This window comes from Xenopus laevis, chromosome 1L (genome assembly GCF_017654675.1).
Source record: "Xenopus laevis strain J_2021 chromosome 1L, Xenopus_laevis_v10.1, whole genome shotgun sequence".
Lineage (NCBI taxonomy): Eukaryota > Metazoa > Chordata > Amphibia > Anura > Pipidae > Xenopus > Xenopus laevis.
This window is the reverse complement of record NC_054371.1, coordinates 74,301,720-74,321,893: the sequence shown is the minus strand read 5'-3', so window position 1 is coordinate 74,321,893 and position 20,174 is coordinate 74,301,720. Positions and strand designations below refer to the sequence as shown.

At 37.0% G+C, this 20,174-nt stretch overlaps 1 protein-coding gene across 2 annotated transcripts in view; it reads right to left on the bottom strand.

Moving 5' to 3' along the window:
- Positions 1–19,777, bottom strand: part of LOC108710474 (bifunctional heparan sulfate N-deacetylase/N-sulfotransferase 3) — a 144,602-nt gene extending 124,825 nt beyond the window's left edge. The window contains exons 1-2 of one of the 2 annotated variants that reach the window (XM_041590446.1): positions 19,693–19,777; positions 19,224–19,341 (exon numbers count right to left, since the gene is read on the bottom strand). The gene's annotated coding sequence lies outside the window, so the exon portion shown is untranslated. Of the gene's footprint in view, positions 1–19,223; positions 19,659–19,692 lie in introns of those variants that run through there. The other variant, XM_018251613.2, reaches the window with a different exon arrangement.
- Positions 19,778–20,174: the final 397 nt, after the last annotated feature.

The window sequence follows — 20,174 nt, the reverse complement described above, 5'->3', positions numbered from 1 at the left end:
GGCACCCTGCTTATAGCGTGTGATTCCCATACTCTGATAAATATTTGACTTATACGAGGAAACTAAGGACGGAGCTTCCAGGGAAACACTACGCTTTTCTATAGCAAAAGAGCGACTAATGGATGCAAATTGAAGTTGGAATGATATCACCCCTCCGTTTCCCCCTCAGCAGCCTATCAACAGAACAATAAGAAGGTAACCAGATAACATCTCCCTGATAACTGCATTGCTAAAAATGCTGCCATATCCCACCTAGTGGTAGATATGAGAACAGCACTCAATAGTAAAAATCCAAGTCCAACTTACATTAAGTAAGAGAAACAATAGCTCATCTGAAAGCAGTTCCATTGTGAAGTGCTAGCTCTTTCTGAAAGCAAATGCCCAGGCAAAATGACCTGAGGTGGCTGCATACACACCAATATTACAACTTACAAAATATTGGCTTTAGAATAACATTTTAAAATGTAGAATAAATTACATGCAGTGTACACAGTGTCATTTATAAATAAAAGCTACACCATAAAAATCATGACAGAATCCCTTTAAGGTTTCCACTGATTCAGAACACAGCCAGATCCGTTGCATACTATGTACACAATAAATTCTAGCTGATTCCAGGGAAGGATAAAAAAAGCATCTCATAAAAAGAAAACTAAAACAATTTGTCACAGGTGGAGATTGATTTTGTTTAAATATTTTATTTGTGTGGAAGGTCTTTGATATTCTGTGCCATGAGTTGCCAGGGAAACAATGTCACGCCATATGTTAACCATCCAATTAGAAACAGAATATACAGCCCTGGCACTATGGTATTTTTATACCAGTGTAGTAGATTCTAGATGCTTTCATGCTAAATATGATCCATACCACTAAACAGTTTTAATGTAATTCATGTGTATTTGCATAAAAATGCTAAATTTTCTATATTTTTTTCAGGGGAATTCCACATGCTTTTGAAAGAAGGTAACCCTGCAGTCAGAATAAGACACAGTGCTTTGAGTTCTGTTCTAGAAGTACCTAGAGTTGCACTTTGGGGCACAACATGGAGGACAAGGTGCCTATGTGTCTATTCTTTGCACTTTGTGCAACTTTTTTTGCATTATTGGTAAATGGGCCTAGGGTTGCCACCTTTCTTCATCAGGAATTCCAAGCAGGCGGGTGGGGGTGATATCATGGAGGGAAGGGGTGATGAGGGTCCTGTGCTAATTTCTTCATTTGGAAAACTGGACAGGCAACTTTGAACCGGACAGCCCTTCCAAAAACCAGGCTGTCTGGGTCAAAACCAGACAGGTTTCAACCCTAAATGAGCGCTAAAATATTTAATGACTTTTATTACCTAACTAATGGCCCTTTATTCTTTAAGAACCTACACATTGCACTTAAATGAACTCAGGATAGGGATTTCTGTGCAGGCAAATGCTGATATAAATATTAATACGCATTATAATTGCTGCTTTTTTTACATACAACCTTATTTAAAATCTGGCAAGGGAAGACTTCAGAAATGCTTGCTGTAATTACCGTTTCATTTAAGCCATAGGCATGATGTTTAAATCACTTTGGATATTTATCTTTCTGCAGAATAGTAGATCCAGGCAGTAATGCCTCCGTTTGCTTGGGAGATCTAATTTGCTAATACACTGGCATTGTACAGTATTTATGCTCCCCCTATGTTATTTTCTTAAATCACATGAATGCGTTACTATTTCATAGTTGCCTAAATTAAGCTTAACCAACACTAACCATGTGTAACAAGGGGATTCTGTAAATAGTGTGCTGGTTAAACATGGAACTAGTGTAAAGCTATGAATCTTACAAACCAAGCAGGTTATAAAAGAATAAATGGAACTTAGTCCAGTCAATTAGACTAGAAAGCTTCTTAAAGATATAGTGGTCACAGGATACAGTAATTAGGGAAAGGTTATTGCTATGGTATTTCATTTTGAGAGTTAAATTGAAAGACAAGTCATTTATAGTAAAGATTTCCTTTACATGATGTGCCTTCAATGCATTGCAGGGCATGTGGCGGTCAAAGACAGCACTACAGGGATAATCATTAATTTACAGAGAAATCACAACAGAGGTTTCCTTTGCATAATAACGAAAAACACATATTCATTACAATAAAGCGTCTGCTTGTAAATGGAATGACATAACTAAAGGTAAAATGCAGACACCAGTTGGATAGTGTGCCCAAGCTTCTGTCCAAATGATTACAGCACTGTTAGCTCTTTGTTAGAAAATCATTAATCCACCACTCCAAATGAATTGATTCCTCTGATGTTCAATCTCAGGTATCCATGTTGCAAGAGGAGTTATTTTCTCATGCAGTGAAATACTGATAAACTTAGAGGTTTTAGATTCAAAACCAGCTTGTTGTTTTGACATGCCAAAAGAGGTTTTAAAAATACCTACTATACTTTATCTCTAACCACACCTAGATTTGGGCTTGGGTGCATACTGCCATACTGCCTTCCATTGACTTTAATGCATTTCTCTTAAAATCCCCACAACAAGCAGTTCTCTATCCAAAGATGTTGTAATGTACAATACATTCATTGAGAAGCCTCAGTGGTGGTTTATAGTGCTTCCCTACTGGCTGAAGTATGCATGTGGAGCCATTGCCTTGTTAGATTTCAGGTATATTCCAGCAGGTAGAAAAACACTTGAAATTGCCCCTGCCATCTCCCATTGACTGCTGAAATACACCAGTGATGATAAGACCCTGTGTAACATTTCACAGAAAAGATAAAACACATTAGGGAAGTGAGGTTCTGGAATTCCTTGCTGGATGATGTAGTGATGGCAGATTCTTTAATAGGGGTTTGGATGATGTCTTGGACAAGCATAATATCATAGGCCATTGTGATACTAAAACCTATAATTAGTATAGATATTGGCTCATGAGTTCATTTACAAACAAAAGTGGAGCCCCATTGCCTGGTAGCTTTACCAACCATTTTCTCCCTATGAAAAGAAATGGCTTTAGAAAGCATGATCAATTTTTGTATGTAAGTAGAGTACAGGTATGGGATCCATTTAAACCAAATAGTCTAAATTTTTTATAATAATTTCCTTTTTCTCTATAATAATAAAGCAGTACAGGTATGGGATCCGTTATCCGGAAACACGTTATCCTGGATGCTTTGAATTACGGAAAGGCCGTCTCCCATAGACTCCAAATAATCTAAATTTTTTAAAAATGATTTATTTTTTCTCTGTAATAATAAAACAGTAGCTTGTACTTGATCCCAACTAAGATATAATGAATCCTTATTGGAAGCAAAACCAGCCTATTGGGTTTTTTTAATGTTTACATGATATTCTATTAGAATTATGGTATGAAGATCCAAATTACAGAAAGATTCCTTATCCGGAAAACCCGAGGTCCCGAGCATTCTGGATAATAGGTCCCGTACCTTGTGCTTGATCTCAACTAAGATATAATTAATCTGTATTGGAATCAAAACAATTAAATTGTATTTAATTAATGTTTAAATGATTTTCTAGTAGACTTAAGGTATGAAGATCCAAATTACGAAAATCGATTTACCAGAAAACCCGAGGTCCCGAGCATTCTTGATATAGTTTATATATGGAAGTGTATAGATAGACACACACACACACACACACACACACACACACACACACACACACACACACACACACACGTTCTTTTGGAAAAACTTGATGGATTTTGGATATTTTTTTTAACTCAGCCCAACTATGTAACTATCAAAGCACATTTGCTGTGACTTAATACATTGCACCTTTAAATAATAATATAAACTTATTGATTTACATTATGTTTGCTACTGCTTTTTACAGCTGAAATGCTTATCTATTTGACTGTCAAGTTCTGCATTATTATTTCTACATAACCGCACAAATGCTTTAACAACCATATTTATTCAAAATGTCTTGGTGATCATTTTTACTCTATTTGTCGATATCTTTCTGTGCATAAAACTGGTATTGTTAAACCGCACATTTCCTCCATAGATATGCCACCCACAAAATCATTTTCTATTTTATTCTCATGATCAGATGACTCACTAGCTGGATTACATAAATAAACCAAATGAGAAAACTAGAACAGAAAATGGGTGAATGCTAACGAAATGTGCAAAGGTAAGTAAAATGGCACGGCTGTTGCAAGAAATAAATTATACACAACAAAGAATTATATATAATTATATAAATAAATATATCAAGTTACTAGTAGCACCAAATCGCCATCTCAGACTTGTCAAGGTCATATTTAAGTCAGTGGGAGATGTCCCTATACTAATTTGAAGATATCATGGTTTGTGCTGGGTTTAGTGCAATCTATCTATCTATCTATCTATCTATCTATCTATCTATCTATCTAATCTATATCTCTATCTATCATCTATCTATCTATCTATCTATCTATCTATCTATCTATCTATCTATCTATCTATCTCAGGACAGCACTCACAGGACTTAAAGCATAGCCAAAAAAAGAATAGAGACCCACTGCAGACACCTGACACTCATCCTTTGAACCCATGCATACAGTTTGTTTTTGTTATCCCTATTCTAATAGGTTAAGGGTAGGGTCGGACTGGGTCAGCTGGACAACTGGAAAAAAAACCCAGTGGGTCCCAGGGGCCTGCCGGCCCAGATCCGCACCTTGCCTTCTTTTTTTCCCAGCACAGTGTGCTTGCAAGCTCACACGCATGCAAGCTCACACGCATACATGCATGCGCGCTCACTCAAATGCGCATATGCACTGGACGGCACAGCAGGGAGGGTGGTGGTGAAGGAGGGCCCTGCGACAGGAGCCCCAATGGGCCCTGGGCCCCCCAGTCCGGTCCTGGTTAAGGGCATGCCTTTTTGTGTTAAACGTTTTAGAGATTCATTACCCTCCTATAGTCTTTACTCTGACAGGTACTAATTGAGTGGAAGTGAAAAATAATTCTTAGTTAAATCCGCTGTATTACCTACAGATGCCTTTATAGACCAAAGAAGTACATATTAAGCCAAGATGTTACTTTTATTGAACATGCTCATAAATAGCAGTTTAATTGCAAGCATATCAAAGACTGACCAATAAATTTTTACATTATTTGTGCTTTATATAAAAATATTTATAGCCCCTATTGTACAAAATAAACATGTTATGGAACATGGAGTGACGTCTAATATAATTATACCTTAAAGTAGAGGGTATATTTATTTCTTGAATGGGTCATGTGGCAAAGTGACTTCTTATAAAAAATGATATCACTAAGAACCGTTTGGATATTTTCCAAGACATTTATGGCTCCTGTGTGCTAGAAATGTTTATTCAGGGAGTAATGACTATAATAGTATTGCATATGGATTAATGGGCTAAAAAAAAAGTTAACATATATTTAACTTCATAAGAACTGCATTGCACTCACAAAGGATAATCTGCTTTTCAAGCCAAATGTATCTGGCTGACATATCAGTATCAGAATTTATCAGCTGATGTATAATTTAAAAATTGATGTATTTCCAATATTAAAAAAGGTTTTATGGGTATGTGAGAAGGGGACTATAGGGCTAGGGCACCCTCTGGGGGTATAACCACTTAACTTATACCCCATGTCTGTGCCCCTGTTAGCAGAAAGCTGCTCCGGCCGAGAGTAATTTTGTGCGAGCACCATGAAACCATCTTCTTCTGCTTCTTCATGCTGGGTGTGCAAGAACAGTAGAGTGGATATCTGGCTTTTTCACTTGAATATGTATGCGTCGGCTCATGACAACAAAAAAAAGAATAAGAGGATCTCTCCATGATGCTCATACAGAAGTACCCCAGGTTGGTGAAGTTTTCTACTATTAGGAGCACGGGTTATCCGGTAAGCTTTTAAAATCACTGGGGGTGCCTAACATTTAATAAATAAAACAAATAAGCTTCCATTGCCTACAGCACATTTTGTGCTGGAAAAGTTGCCATGAGTATCGCCCAGTGCCTATTGATTTCAATGTGTTTTGCTCTTCACTACCCAATGATTTTAACTTTCCTTCTCCTTTAAAATATGTTTTAGAGAACAGTACAATCAGTTGAAATCATCATGGGATTGTTTCTAAGGGTATAAAGTTACAACTCACTGCCAAATGCTGCTAGATGGTGCCAGGAGCTGTAGGTTAGCTACCTAATCAGCTTTCAGAATTTTGGAAGAATCCTGTGACCTGTATAAAGGCCAAAGGCTGAATCAACTTCCCAAATGTTAAGCATGTGCTTATAATAAAGTACACTGACTTCTAAATAACCTCGGCAGGTTTTAGGTATTGTATTTTCAGATTCAAGTTATTTCTAGGGTCTGGGTATAATAAATCTTGAATTTTCAAGTTTTTTTTTTTTTAAAACTTGATGGATTCCAGTTTTTTTTTTTGTAACCCGAAAATGTGAGTTTTGGCCAAAAAAAACCCAACTTGAACCTTAATAAATCTGCCCCTAAATGTTATTAGTCATTACAGGAATTTCAGTGTAAAAGTACAGGTATGGGACCTGTTATCCAGAATGCTCGAGACCTGGGGTCTTCCGGATAACAGATATTTCTGTAATTTGGATCTTTGTACCTAAAGTCTACTAGAAAGTCATGTAAACATTGAATAAACCCAATAGGCTGGTTTTGCTTCTGATATGGATTTATTATATCTTAGTTTGGATCAAGTAAAATGTACTGTTTTATTATTACAAAGAAAAAGGAAATCATTTTTAAAAATTTGGATTATTTGATTATAATGGAGTCTATGGGAGACAGACTTTCCGTAATTCGGAGCTTTCTGGATAACAGGTTTCCGGATCATGGATCCCATAACCTGCATTATTTTCTTATTAGTCAAAAAATTACAACATACTGTGCTTTTATAATACATTTCATTAAGTTTTAACTAAAATGCAGCTTCTTTGGACACAAATGCTTGGGAGGGACAGTCAAATGTCATTTTGAAAATTCCATTTATCAAGGCTGCATCTTGGAAGTGATAGAAATAACTAGGCAGCACTGAAAGAAACTCATAATTAACCTGCCAGAATCTTGTTGGGATTGTCGGATGATTCTGCCAATGGCATATTTTTTTCACAAGCCATCACAAGCCTGCTGCTGTAGACACATGTGCTTCTTATCTCCAGTACCAGTAAGAAATATTGTTTAGACAGCTAGCAATCAATCAAAGTGAGAATAGACTATGTTCTCCAGAACAGCAGTGATTAAAGTCAAATTATAACAATGTGTATTAATTCCGTGGATTTAATTGTCTGAAATGCTGACAGCTAACGCCGCAACCCATCAACAGAATACACTCATAAATTATTAAGGCGTTTTTATATAATTATATAAAAAGGCATCTCACCTTCATGAAAGATTATTACATAAAATGGGCTGTGCAAAAATAAATGTAACAATTCTTCATGGATTTTTAGTACAGGTATGGGATCCGTTATCCGGAAAGCAGTTATCCAGAAAGCTCTGAATTACAGGAAGGCTCCCATAGACTCCATTTTAACCTGGTACTTGATCCCAACTAAGATATTATTAATACTTATTGGAAGCAAAACATAATTTATGTTTAATTGATTTTTAGTGGACAAAGTATGCAGATCTAAATTACGGAAATTCTCCTTATCCAGAAAACCCCAGGGCCCAAGCATTCTGGATAACAGATCCAATAATTGTACCAAAAATTCAGAGACACCTTTTATTGATTGCCCTAAAATATCCAGGGCTGCCATTATTGGAATTAAATGTACTATAAAGAGCCCATAACATATCTGTGCCAGTTGGGAGGCCAAGGTCAGATGAACTTTATGGGGCAAATTTCCTTATGGTCGAATATCGAGGGTTAATTAACCCTCGATATTCGACTGCCGAATGGAAATCCTTCTACTTCTAATATTGAAGTCGAAGGATTTACCGAAATTCGTTCATTCGAACGATCAAACTAAAAATCGTTCGATCGAACAATTAAATCCTTCGAATCATTAGATTAATTACTAATCAGCCTTATATTGTGACATTTCTATTCTGTGTACTGTATATTGTGAATGAGTCCCTAAGCTCAGTAAGTGACGGCAGCACAAAGCATGTGCAATGAATCAGCAGAAAAGAAGATGGGGAGCTACTGGGGCATCTTTGGAGGCACAGATCTTCCCTTCTAAAGGGCTGTGGTTGCCTGGGGCTGGTAGAGAAGCCCAAAACATAATGTACACCATTTCTAGCTACTTCTTTAGTTTAACTTTCCTTGTCCTTTAAGTTGTATGCAGCCCAAGACTTTTAATAGTGACCCTGCATATACAGATTGCTGTATATAGTTATAAGGAAACATATTAGCTTTTATAATATATATTACTTGCAATAGGACTTTCCATCAAGAATGCCCATCTTGAAGCCTGTAAGATGTTGTTAAGACTGTATCTCCAATTAACTTAATTAAATTCTGCTCTAGGATACAAAGTGTTGTAGGTTGCCTGAGTTACAGTCATTGCTACAGACATGGACCCCAACTTTAGCAGGTGTTTAATAATTATTTTTAATAATAATTGGGTGTATTTTGCCTGACAGTTTCTGAGGTATAAATAATATGTGCGCTTTCATAACCTGCAGTTATTCTGCTGCATACAACCCAATCATTCTTCTTAGCAGTGGTCATTAACACATCGTTAATTGGCCCAGTAACATAAAGTGTGGCAGTGATACATTCAATATCTTGGGTTAAATCATTAAATGTATTAACAACTGCAAGAGAAAAAAAGGCTGTCTGTCAAATGAATTATAATGTTGATATATTAATGATTGCTCCCCTTTAAAATGAAACCGCCATATTCCTATTGCTAACAGAAAGAAAAACATTTATCTAAGCATTTTCTTTGGTGTTACAGCTGAAAGTAGCATTTTAATAATTCATCAGTGAAATGCTCCTATCACATTGTAAACATGCTTCTTTTGGAAGGAGATTAAATGATGCCACTAGAGCACCTCCGAGAGACAATAGTATTGTGCTGTACTTATTGACTAATGTGCTGTAGGGGCAGCTTTTATATTTTACACAAAGGCATCACATTGCTCTTTTATCCAAATCTGATCTCCTCTCAGAGTGAGTGTATAGCAATATACATACAGATAGAGATGTCGCGAACTGTTCGCCGGCGAACTTGTTCGCGCGAACATCGGGTGTTCGCGCTCGCCGGAAGTTCGCGAACGTCGCGCGACGTTCGCCATTTTGGGTTCGCCATTGTTGGCGCTTTTTTTTGCCCTCTCACCCCAGACCAGCAGGTACATGGCAGCCAATCAGGAAGCTCTCCCCTGGACCACTCCCCTTCCCTATAAAAACCGAAGCCCTGCAGCGTTTTTTCACTCTGCCTGTGTGTGCTGAAGAGATAGTGTAGGGAGAGAGCTGCTGCCTGTTAGTGATTTCAGGGACAGTTGAAAGTTTGCTGGCTAGTAATCGTTTTGATACTGCTCTGTTATTGGAGGGACAGAAGTCTGCAGGGGTTTGAGGGACATTTAAGCTTAGGTAGCTTTGCTGGCTAGTAATCTACCTTCTACTGCAGTGCTCTGTATGTAGCTGCAGTGGGCAGCTGTCCTGCTTCTGATCTCATCTGCTGACTGCTGCAATAACAGTAGTCCTTGTAAGGACTGCTTTTATTTATTTTTTTGTTGTTTTACTACTACTACTACTACTACTACTATAAGAGCCCAGTGCTATTAGTCTAGCAGTGTTGGGGAGTGGGACTGGTGTGCTAATCTGCTGCTCCTAGTAGTTCAGCAGCACCAACTTTATTTATTTTTTTTTAATATTCATTTTTTTTTTATTTTACTTTTTTTTATTTTACTACCGCTGTAGTAGTGTATAAGTTGACCTTTTAGGCATTATTTGCCCTGTAGGCATTATTTGCACACTGTTTTCTTCAACCCGCCATCGAGCTGTGTGACCTTGTTCACATTCTGTCTAAATATCCATAATATTACCGTCTCCAGAAAAAACACCGGAGTCACTTTTTTCAAGCAGCCATAATATATTTTACGTAATCCGTATCCACCGCTGTAGTAGTGTATACGTTGGCCTTGTAGGCATTATTTGCACACTGTTTTCTTCAACCCGCCATCGAGCTGTGTGACCTTGTTCCCATTCTGTCTAAATATCCATAATATTACCGTCTCCAGAAAAAACACCGGAGTCACTTTTTTCAAGCAGCATTCATATATTTTACGTAATCCGTATCCACCGCTGTAGTAGTGTATACGTTGACCTTGTAGGCATTGTTTGCCCAGTTTTTTTGGCCACAGCCACTGAAGCACAGAGGCCAGAAAAAATATGCCATATAAATGCTGAAAATAGTCATTTTTTGCCATACGTTGACTCAACGTATATGGCAAAAAATGACTATTTTCAGCATTTATGTGGCATATTTTTTCTGGCAACTGTGCTTCAGTGGCTGCAACCAAAAAAACTGGGCAAACAATGTCTACAAGGTCAACGTATGGCGAAAAATTACTATTTTCAGCATTTATATGGCATATTTTTTCTGGCAACTGTGCTTCAGTGGCTGCGTCCAAAAAAACTGGGCAAACAATGTCTACAAGGTCAACGTATGGCGAAAAATGACTATTTTCAGCATTTATATGGCATATTTTTTCTGGCAACTGTGCTTCAGTGGCTGCGTCCAAAAAAACTGGGCAAACAATGCCTACAAGGTCAACGTATGGCAGTTGTTTAAAGAGAACAGTAGATTACTAGCCAGCAAAGCTACCTAACCTAAAATGTCCCTCAAATCCCTGCAGACTTCTGTCCCTCCAATACAGAGCAGTATCAAGCAGATTACTAGCCAGCAAACTTACTATCATCTGTCCCTGAAATCACTAACAGCTCTCCCCCTACACTATCTCTTCCAAGCACACACAGGCAGATTTTTCAGATACATTTTTGCCCTTGATCCCCCTCTGGCATGCCACTGTCCAGGTCGTTGCACCCTTTAAACAACTTTAAAATCATTTTTCTGGCCAGAAATGTCTTTTCTAGATGTTAAAGTTCGCCTTCCCATTGAAGTCTATGGGGTTCGCGAACCGTTCGCGAACCGCTCGCATTTTTGCGCAAGTTCGCGAATATGTTCGCGAACTTTTTTTCCGACGTTCGCTACATCCCTACATACAGATGCATACAAGGTCCACAGCTTTATGCACATAGGCAAAGCATAATAAACAGTTGCCTTTAACTGTTGGAAGTGCTTGTGCATCAAGCTGCATGAAAGTGGAGAATTGCTAATCATTAACCATTTTTAGCCTAATTTCTATAACTCTGGTTAGACACAAGCCTTTCCAATGTATCCAAGGAGGAGCATTCAGTCTTGTTCATAGGCAAAGATTCCTTTGGTGCAGATTCTTAAAGGGATACTGTCATGGGGAAAAAATATTTTTTTTTCAAAACACTTTTCATCAGTTAATAGTGCTGCTCCAACATAATTCTGCAACGAAATCTGTTTCTCAAAAGAGCAAACACATTTTTTTTATATTTAATTTTGAAATCTGACATGGGGCTAGATATTTTATCAGTTTCCCAGCTGCCCCCAGTCATGTGACTTGTGCTCTGATAAACCTCCTCCCCAGCAGCCTAACAACAGAACAATGGGAAGGTAACCAGATAACAGCTCCATAACACAAGATAACAGCTGCCTGGTAGATCAAAGAACAGAACTCAATAGTAAAATCCAGGTCCAACTGGGACACATTCATTTACATTGAGTAGGAGAAACAACAGTCTATCAGAAAGCAATTCCATCCTAAAGTTCTGGCTCTTTCTGAAAGCACATGCCCAGGCAAAATGACCTTAGATGGCTGCCTACACACCAATATTACAACTTAAAAAAAATACACTTGCTGGTTCAGGAATTAAATTTTATATGGTAGAGTGAATTATTTGCAGTGTAAAGTGTGTAATTTAGAAATAAAAACTACATCAGAAAATCATGACAAAATCCCTTTAAACACAACAAAATGAATTACTTGTAAATATTTCAATTATGTTTCTTATAAAGTGTATATAAACAACTCTGAGTACTAACGGTATTATTGGTTACCTTACACATTATTTGCAGTAATATCTTTCATATTTTCCTCATGGTCATCAGTCCACCCAGCTTTTCTAGTGTCAGGAACCTAATTCTTTACAGATTAATTGAATGCTGGTAGATTTAGGGGCCTATTTATTAAACCTCAATTTATTTTTCTGGTTAAGTTTTATAGGGGGAAACTCACATTTTTAGAGGGAGATTTATTATACCTGTTGAGGTATGTAGAAGTCAATAGCAGATGTCCCTTTTACAATTTGAAGATGTTTTTTAACATTGTTATCTGCGCTGGATAATATAAATAAGTCTGAGTTTTTAGGCGACAACTAGGGGCCCATTTACTTAGTTCGAGTGAAGGAATAGAGGAAAAATAGTTTGAATTTCGAATGTTTTTTTTTTGGCTACTTCGACCATCGTATGGGCTACTTCGACCTTCGACTACGATCTTCAACTTCGATTCGAACTAAAAATCGCTTGACTATTTGACTATTCAATAGTCGAAGTACTATCTCTTTAAAAAAATCTTCGACCCCCTAGTTCGCCACCTAAACCCTACCGAGGCCAATGTTAGCCTATGGGGAAGGTCCCCATATTCTTCCTAACAATTTTCTGATCTGATCGATGGGTTAAAATCCTTCGAATCGTTCTATTTGAAGGATTTAATCGTAGGAATAGCGCAAAATATTCAGTCGAATATTAACCCTTGATATTTGACCCTAGGCCTGTACCTTAATGAAATTCTTACTTATGTGCTGAATATGCACTAAATATATTTAATGCACTTTATTTATATAGGTGTATATGAAGAAAAAAACCCATACCAAGAAAACCTCATCAAAATTGTGATTGTAGTGTTTATTTTAAATTTTATTTTTCCTTATTTTTTGGTTTCAATTATTCATTATTTCATTCATTTTCCATAATTTTCACATATATATCTTTTTTTCTTTATTTTTCTTTATTGTTTAGTTTTTGTTTGAGGTGTATCTTTTGTATTTTGTATTTCTGTATTTTTTGTAACATTGCTTTGTGTATGCATGCATTCATTTGTCTTTTAACCACTAGGTGGAACTTCACAATTTGTAATATAAGTGGTAACACATGTGTGCTTTGTTGTGATTGGGTACAGCCCCTTTATACAGGGGTGTGCCATTTAGCCTATGAGTAAGTGCCCGATCAGGCACGAAACGCGTTAGGTTTTATGTCCTAATAAATTTTCTACTTTTTTTAAAAAATATTTAGCTCTTGATTATTGGAGATCCTCACATTCTTCCTTTTGGATTTAGTGTCTTGGATTTTGCACCTTGGGACTGAGGTGAACTGTGAGTGAATCTCCTTGCTATTTACTTAACCACAACATTTTTTGGTTTATTAGAGTGGTACCATTTACATTATATTTTTTTCTTGTGGCAGCACACACTCCAATTCTTCTCTAGGTAAATGTGCCCCCTAAAGTCGGACATTACCCGCACCGACTTGCTAATTATTTGATAACTGAGTTAAGTTCGTGGATGTGGGTTAGGTTGACTTTGTTTAAATAAAAAAATATGATAAGTTTGAGTTTAAGTAAATACCCCCCTAATTCTGTGATCCTAAAGTTGGTAATTATAACTTATTGTTTTGCTACCTAGCGCACTTGTTTATACTCATGGCCCTCAGTTTCTACTTCATCACTTTGATCTACTATCACTGGCTCTGGCTATGGTTTCCTTCTCTGGATTTTACCCAAACTATTTGATTTACTTGTGCACCACCCCATAATAATAAAAAGCCCTAAGTTTGCCCAGGAGCAGTAACCCATAGCAGCCAATATGATGTTTACTTTTAAACAAGTGACCAGTAAATGCTTCCTGCTGATTGCTTGCTATGAGTTACTGCTCCTGGGCAAAATGTGTGCCTTTGATTACATAACCCCCAAAGAGTCCTAGCCTTGTTTACTACTGGTTATAGGTTTCATATAATTCACTATACTGAACACTGCAGCAGGTATTACTCTTTCTTATACATATTTTCTTGATTTAATTATCTCAGGAGATATAGCACTGATTTTTTTTATTTATATGCTATTACAGAGGCTTTCATTTTGTATGACTCCAGTTTACTGCAAAAAAGGATATATTGCATTTATCACTGAAGATTCTGCAATCTATCAGATGTTTCAGAATACAAAGATTAATTACTTCATCTCATATTGTCAGAGATTCACTTTCTCCTGAGTTACTACAAAATATAAGTAAAAAGTATATATATATATATATATATATATATATATATATATATATATATATATATATATATATATATATATATATATATATCACTCCAGTAGAAAGTATTACTCCATACCTATATACAGTATATATGGATATGGGTTTGGAATAATAAAAATATGGGATCTATCGTTATGAAATGGATTGCCACTTTACATATTTAATTATATCATATAAATATCATATATAAATATAGGAGACCTTCTATCTTTATTTGGCCTTAAAGGGGTTGTTCTCCTCCCAACACTTTTTTCAGTTCAGTTGTTTTTATAAATTTCACCAGAAATAAAGACTTTTTTTTTCAATTAGTTTCCATTATTTATTTGTGACCAGTTTTCTAATATTGAAGTTTAAACTTTAATTTTTCATCTTTTTATGTCTTTCTAAAGCGGCTCTGGGAAGGAGGTCGCTGACTCTGTCACTGCTGAGCAATGTCCCTTAGTTTCATTAAAGACAGCTGTTAGAATTGATACCGTAGTTGCTAATAATGGAAAGCAATGGAAAAAAGTCTTTATTTCTGGGGAACAATCTGAAAACATCTTAAATGAAGTGTTTGGAAGGTGAACAACCCTTTTAAATATCACCTATATGCCGATGACATCCAAATATATTTAGACACTCCTTCACTAACCACTGAAGTTCAGACCCAGATGGCAAACTGCCTACTAGCTATCTCCTCCTGGATGAACCAACGCCACCTCAAGCTCTGGCTAAAACTGAGCTCATGGTATTCCCATCTAAACCTAGTCCCTCTCTTCCTTTCACCGTTACTATTGATGACATGACCAGCAAGCTGTTAATTCAGCTCGCTGCTTGAGGGTCATCTTTGACCAGCTTCTCTCCTTCTCTAATCATATTAAAACTATGCCAAAACCTGACTCTTCTTCCTCCACAATATAGCCAAGATATACCCCTTTCATTCACAAATAACAGCCAAAACACTAATCCAGCCATCTTTCTGACTCCCACCTTTCTCCCCTGCAATCAATCTTAAACTCTGCTACTAGGATCCTCCTGCTGTCTCTTAAAGGAGAAGGAAAGGTAATTTTTTATACCTATCTTTAATTGTTGCTTGTGTGCGCCTCTCCTGAAACGCATTACTTTCGCTGCCCAATTCGGTCTCCCGCACTGACACTGTGCCATTGAAGTTTTAGCCCTTTACAAACTTTGCGGCCACCATGTTGGCCGAGTGCGCGTCATTTCCTGTGTCTCCCTGTGTGAAGTGCGCATGCGCTAAATTTAGTCCTCCACCATGACCCGCTCGCATGGGGGAAGTAAAGGATATGGTACGCATGCCCAGGGCTTACAAAATTTTAACTGCGCATGTGTGAGCCCTATTAGAGCTGATTTGGATAGCGAGAGGGATGGATTTTCTATTATATGCACCTTGCAAAAAAATTTTATGATCTTGGATTACAGAAACAGGGGAAAACATATAGAGCAAAGCTTCCTGTAAGTATCTCTCCATTTCGTGGGCAATGTATACAACTTATTTGTAATTTACCTTTCCTTCTCCTTTAAGAGAATCCCAAGTAAAATCTTTGGTATGGCTGCCTGTTAAGCAAAGGATAGCATATCAAATTCTTCTGCTAACAATGAAAGCCCTTCACTCCTCTGCTCCTCACTACATTTCTTCACTTGTCTCACTGTATGTTCCTGGCTGTCTCCTCTGCTCCTGTCAGAGACACTGTCTCTTCACACTATCCACTGCCACCCCTGTCATCTTAAACCTTTCTATTTTGCTGCTCCTTTCCTTTGGAATTTCATCCCTGGATTCCTCTAAAAAGTTTGGTCCTACCTTTTGGAGCACTAGAACATTAGTCTGGTCCTGGCACTTAAGGGACAATGCCTTTCCCTTGTGCACGTTTTCATTTGTGCCTGTATATTATCCACCCAGTTGTCCATAATTTATGTACATGTGTTTATATATAGTAATTTTATATAGTGTACAGCGCTGGGGGTCCCTACAGTGCTTTACATATGAAGTTATATATACACACGTATCACACACACATATAAAATATCAAAACTACACCATTCTTTCAAGTCTCTCAAATCAGAGCAAAAGGTTTGCTTTTAAATACCAAATGTGGCAGAACTCTAAACCATTGACAGAGAAGAAGAAAAGAAAGAAACAATTTATTAAAAGGATAGAGCCTGAACTCAATCGTCAACATCCATTTTCAATAAGTAAAAAGTATGCAGTAAAAGCTGCTGCCAAGTCAGATTCATGAATGCAGACAAAAATACAGACAACCATAGAAAATTATTAACAACAGACCTGAAATAAGCTTTATTCTAAGAACTGCAGCTTTTTAAAAGGGCCACTACTACAGGGCAACACTTTTTTTGCTACACTCTAAAGGGAGGGAAATTTCTATCATGACTTATTTTATTGTATATTTTTGTACTGGAGATATAAAAACCTAGGGTATTGTTACTCCCACAGTCACACGTACAATTAGAAATTACTGTTTTGGTTGAGCATGCTTCCTATCATAAATTGTTCAATGAAAAATCAATGGCAGACCTCCAACACAATAAGTTTTGGGACTCTATGCCATTTAAGTGTTTTTTATTCATCTACAGCTTCAAGGTGAGAGGCTGTGCCTTTTGAGGATCTATGCATGAGGTCTCACTGATGAGCTCCTATGATAACAGTCTACCTAATTGACATCCTAAACCCCATTTCATTCTTAGAAAAAGGTTACAACACTGCAGGAAGGCCATGAAAAAAGAAATGGTAGATGTTGCCAGAAACTGCCATTAACAGAACAAAAAAGCACAAAGCAAAGGCTAAATTATTATTATTATTATCGCAAATAGAAATGTTTTATATTTTAGCGTTATTTTAAGTTAAGGGCCTGACAAATTAATTTTTTTTATAATACTGTCTAAAAATTACCTTTATTACTATTACTATTATTAGGGTGACGAAAAGGGATATCTGCCCTCAGCTTGGTTCCAAAGAACCAGATGAAATCCTCCTCATGTAAAAAATTGACATATATTGACACAGGTGTTTGATACCCTGCAGCAAACTGTAATAAACTACACATACAGTAGCAAGTTATGAAAATAGCCTGGTATTACATGTGACCCAAAAGGAGAATGAACTAGTACAGCTGTTGTCAAGAATGCACAGGACCTGGGGTTTTCTGGATAACGGATCTTTCCGTAATTTCGATCTTCATACCTTAAGTTTACTAAAATAAGATTTAAACATAAATGAAACCCAGTAGGATTGTTTTGCCATCATTAAGGATTAATTATATCTTAGTTTGGCACAAGGCACTGTTTTATAATTACAGAGGAAATCATTTTTCAAAATTGTAATTATTTGGATATAATGCAGTCTATGGGAGACAGCCTTTCCGTAATTCAGAGTTTTCTGGAAATTGGGTTTCCAGATAACGGATCCCATACCTGTACATTACTTACATACAAGAATTCTGTCATGTTTTCTAAGGCTATTTCTTTTCATAAGGAGAAAGTGGTTGGCAAATCCAGCAGGCAACAGGACTCCACTTTTGTTTATAAATGAACTCATCTCTTCTGAATATCACAGCCCTGACAAGAACCCACTCACTGACAAAGACTGTGAAAAATCCCAAGACATCCCAGCACTATTTACAGCCACATTGTGAATCACAAATTGGATTCTAACAACCTCTTGCGGATTTATGACAGTAAATCTGACAAGTATAAACCACCTGTTCAACTTATCTGACAACTTGGCAATGTTAAACTACTCACCTCTGGAAATCTACAGTTCCTATCAAACGTAAGATAAATGATAAAGGTTATGGATATCATGATGTTTCTGCCTTTCACAATAATTCATTTCTCTTAACGTAGTTCATTATGAAAAATTTTTTTACTCAAATAAGAGAAAAATTGCCGGCCCAGATACTGTGAAATATGACTGAATTTTATAAATCTATATTTTTTATCTTTTGCAATAGGACAACACATTGCTGGCCTGTATTGATTCTCTAACATTCATTTCCTGAGTTAGGTGTAATGTCAGAAAAATCATCCTTAACAGCGGTGAATTATTTTATTTCCTTCTGCGGTCGCCTCCCAAACAACGACTACCGCTGCCTGCAATAAATCACTTTTATAATTATCAAGTGCAGAAAGCATTCTTAAGACATCTCCCATCTTTTCTCACAATTTTATCTTCTGTCGCCCTCAGATCCCCTATCCTTCTTCAAAATGGGACTGTCTATTGATTGCTTGATTGATTTGCAAGATTTAAGGCACATTTTGGTCCATCAAGTCTGGTATCTCAATTCAGAAACCAGAAATCAGTCAAGGAACATTCTAGTTTCACAAAGTACTGGACATTAATATAAAAATGCATTTCTGTGCACATACATAGACATAACTAGACATACATATAATGTGCACAATATCATTTAGGATGAATAAAATAATAAATGTAAACCGCAAAACACAAGAGGGCAATCATGCTACACATACAATACATGATTCATGATGTTCACAGAAATGTTCAACATTGTAACAGAAGTAATGTTAATGCATGAGTAATGAGACAATACATATTCTAAACAATATATACATATATGTAATCCACTTAATACCATTCATTCTAATTCCAACATATCAAACTAAAGTTCTTTCTTTCAAATAATGCAGCAAAAAACATATGTTTTACCAATGATATTCAAACACTGTTATTTTCATATTTGGTTAACAATCCTTATTATTATTATTACACCAGGATAAATTAAAAGGCAATTTTACAACCTAAATAGCATATATGCAGAAATAAAGAAACTTTAGAAAGGAACTTTTTTTTGTCTGTTTTGCAACAAAATATCTGGACATTCAAGTTGGCAGCGGCATTTTGTGAGTACGAGAAATACCTGGAAATTCCCTGGGTCAGCATGCCAAACATAAATGCTTGCCGATGATGATCTGCTTCTGCAGAAATGTGTTAAGTGCTGCAGGTCGTTCCTGTCTTCCTTGGGACCATCCAACCTGCTAAGAGAGACCTTCAGTCAGCACCAGGGTCAGCGCCTGGAAATTGAGAGTAGGGAGGGGCTGACAGAAGCCTGCCCTCAATCACTGCAATCCTTTCACTTTAATGGGCAGTGTAACAATTGGAAACAGAAACGCATGGTTCCTAGTAAGAAAATTATTCATTCATAGTAATAAAAAGAGGGGGGAAAAAAGAGCAGAAGGTGTGATATACCACCTTCCCTGGTAAGTGAATAAAAAGCATTAAACAAAGAGGAGCAGAGGTGATACCTCACAGCTATGAGAAAATAATGAAGAGCAAATAAATTGTCTGCTGCTGTTTTCAGCCTACTCAAGCCCATGCATTCTTTGTACCTTCAGCAGCCTCTCCTCGGCTTCTCTCCCTCTCACTCTCTCCTCCTTCTGTCAAGAGTCCGTGCAGAGGGGGAAGGGAGAAGCTGTATCCAACACTGCAGCTCTGTTTGGCTGACTAGTAATGACAGACACTTTTTTTTGTGTCTAGTCTATTCTTGCCAGGAGGCAAGGGGCCCGGGAAGGAAGGATTGTGCTTTTTTTATGTGTTCTAAGGGTCTGAGTTGTTGTTAACAACTCTCTGCCCCTGGAAGGAGTCAGGCAGAATGACCAAGTCTGAGTAAGAAGAGCAATCTTAGGTCAGCGTTCAATGTTCCTGACTTCACCCTCTCTAAAGGGCATTCTGATTTTTCATGGCCAGGGTTTTGAGAAAAGAAAAATACTCTTTTATTTTGTTCATCTTCAAGCTGAGAACTAAATCTTAAATGAGTCAAGTAGCATCAGACATTAATCTGAGACCAGTTCACTAACATCAGACAACAACT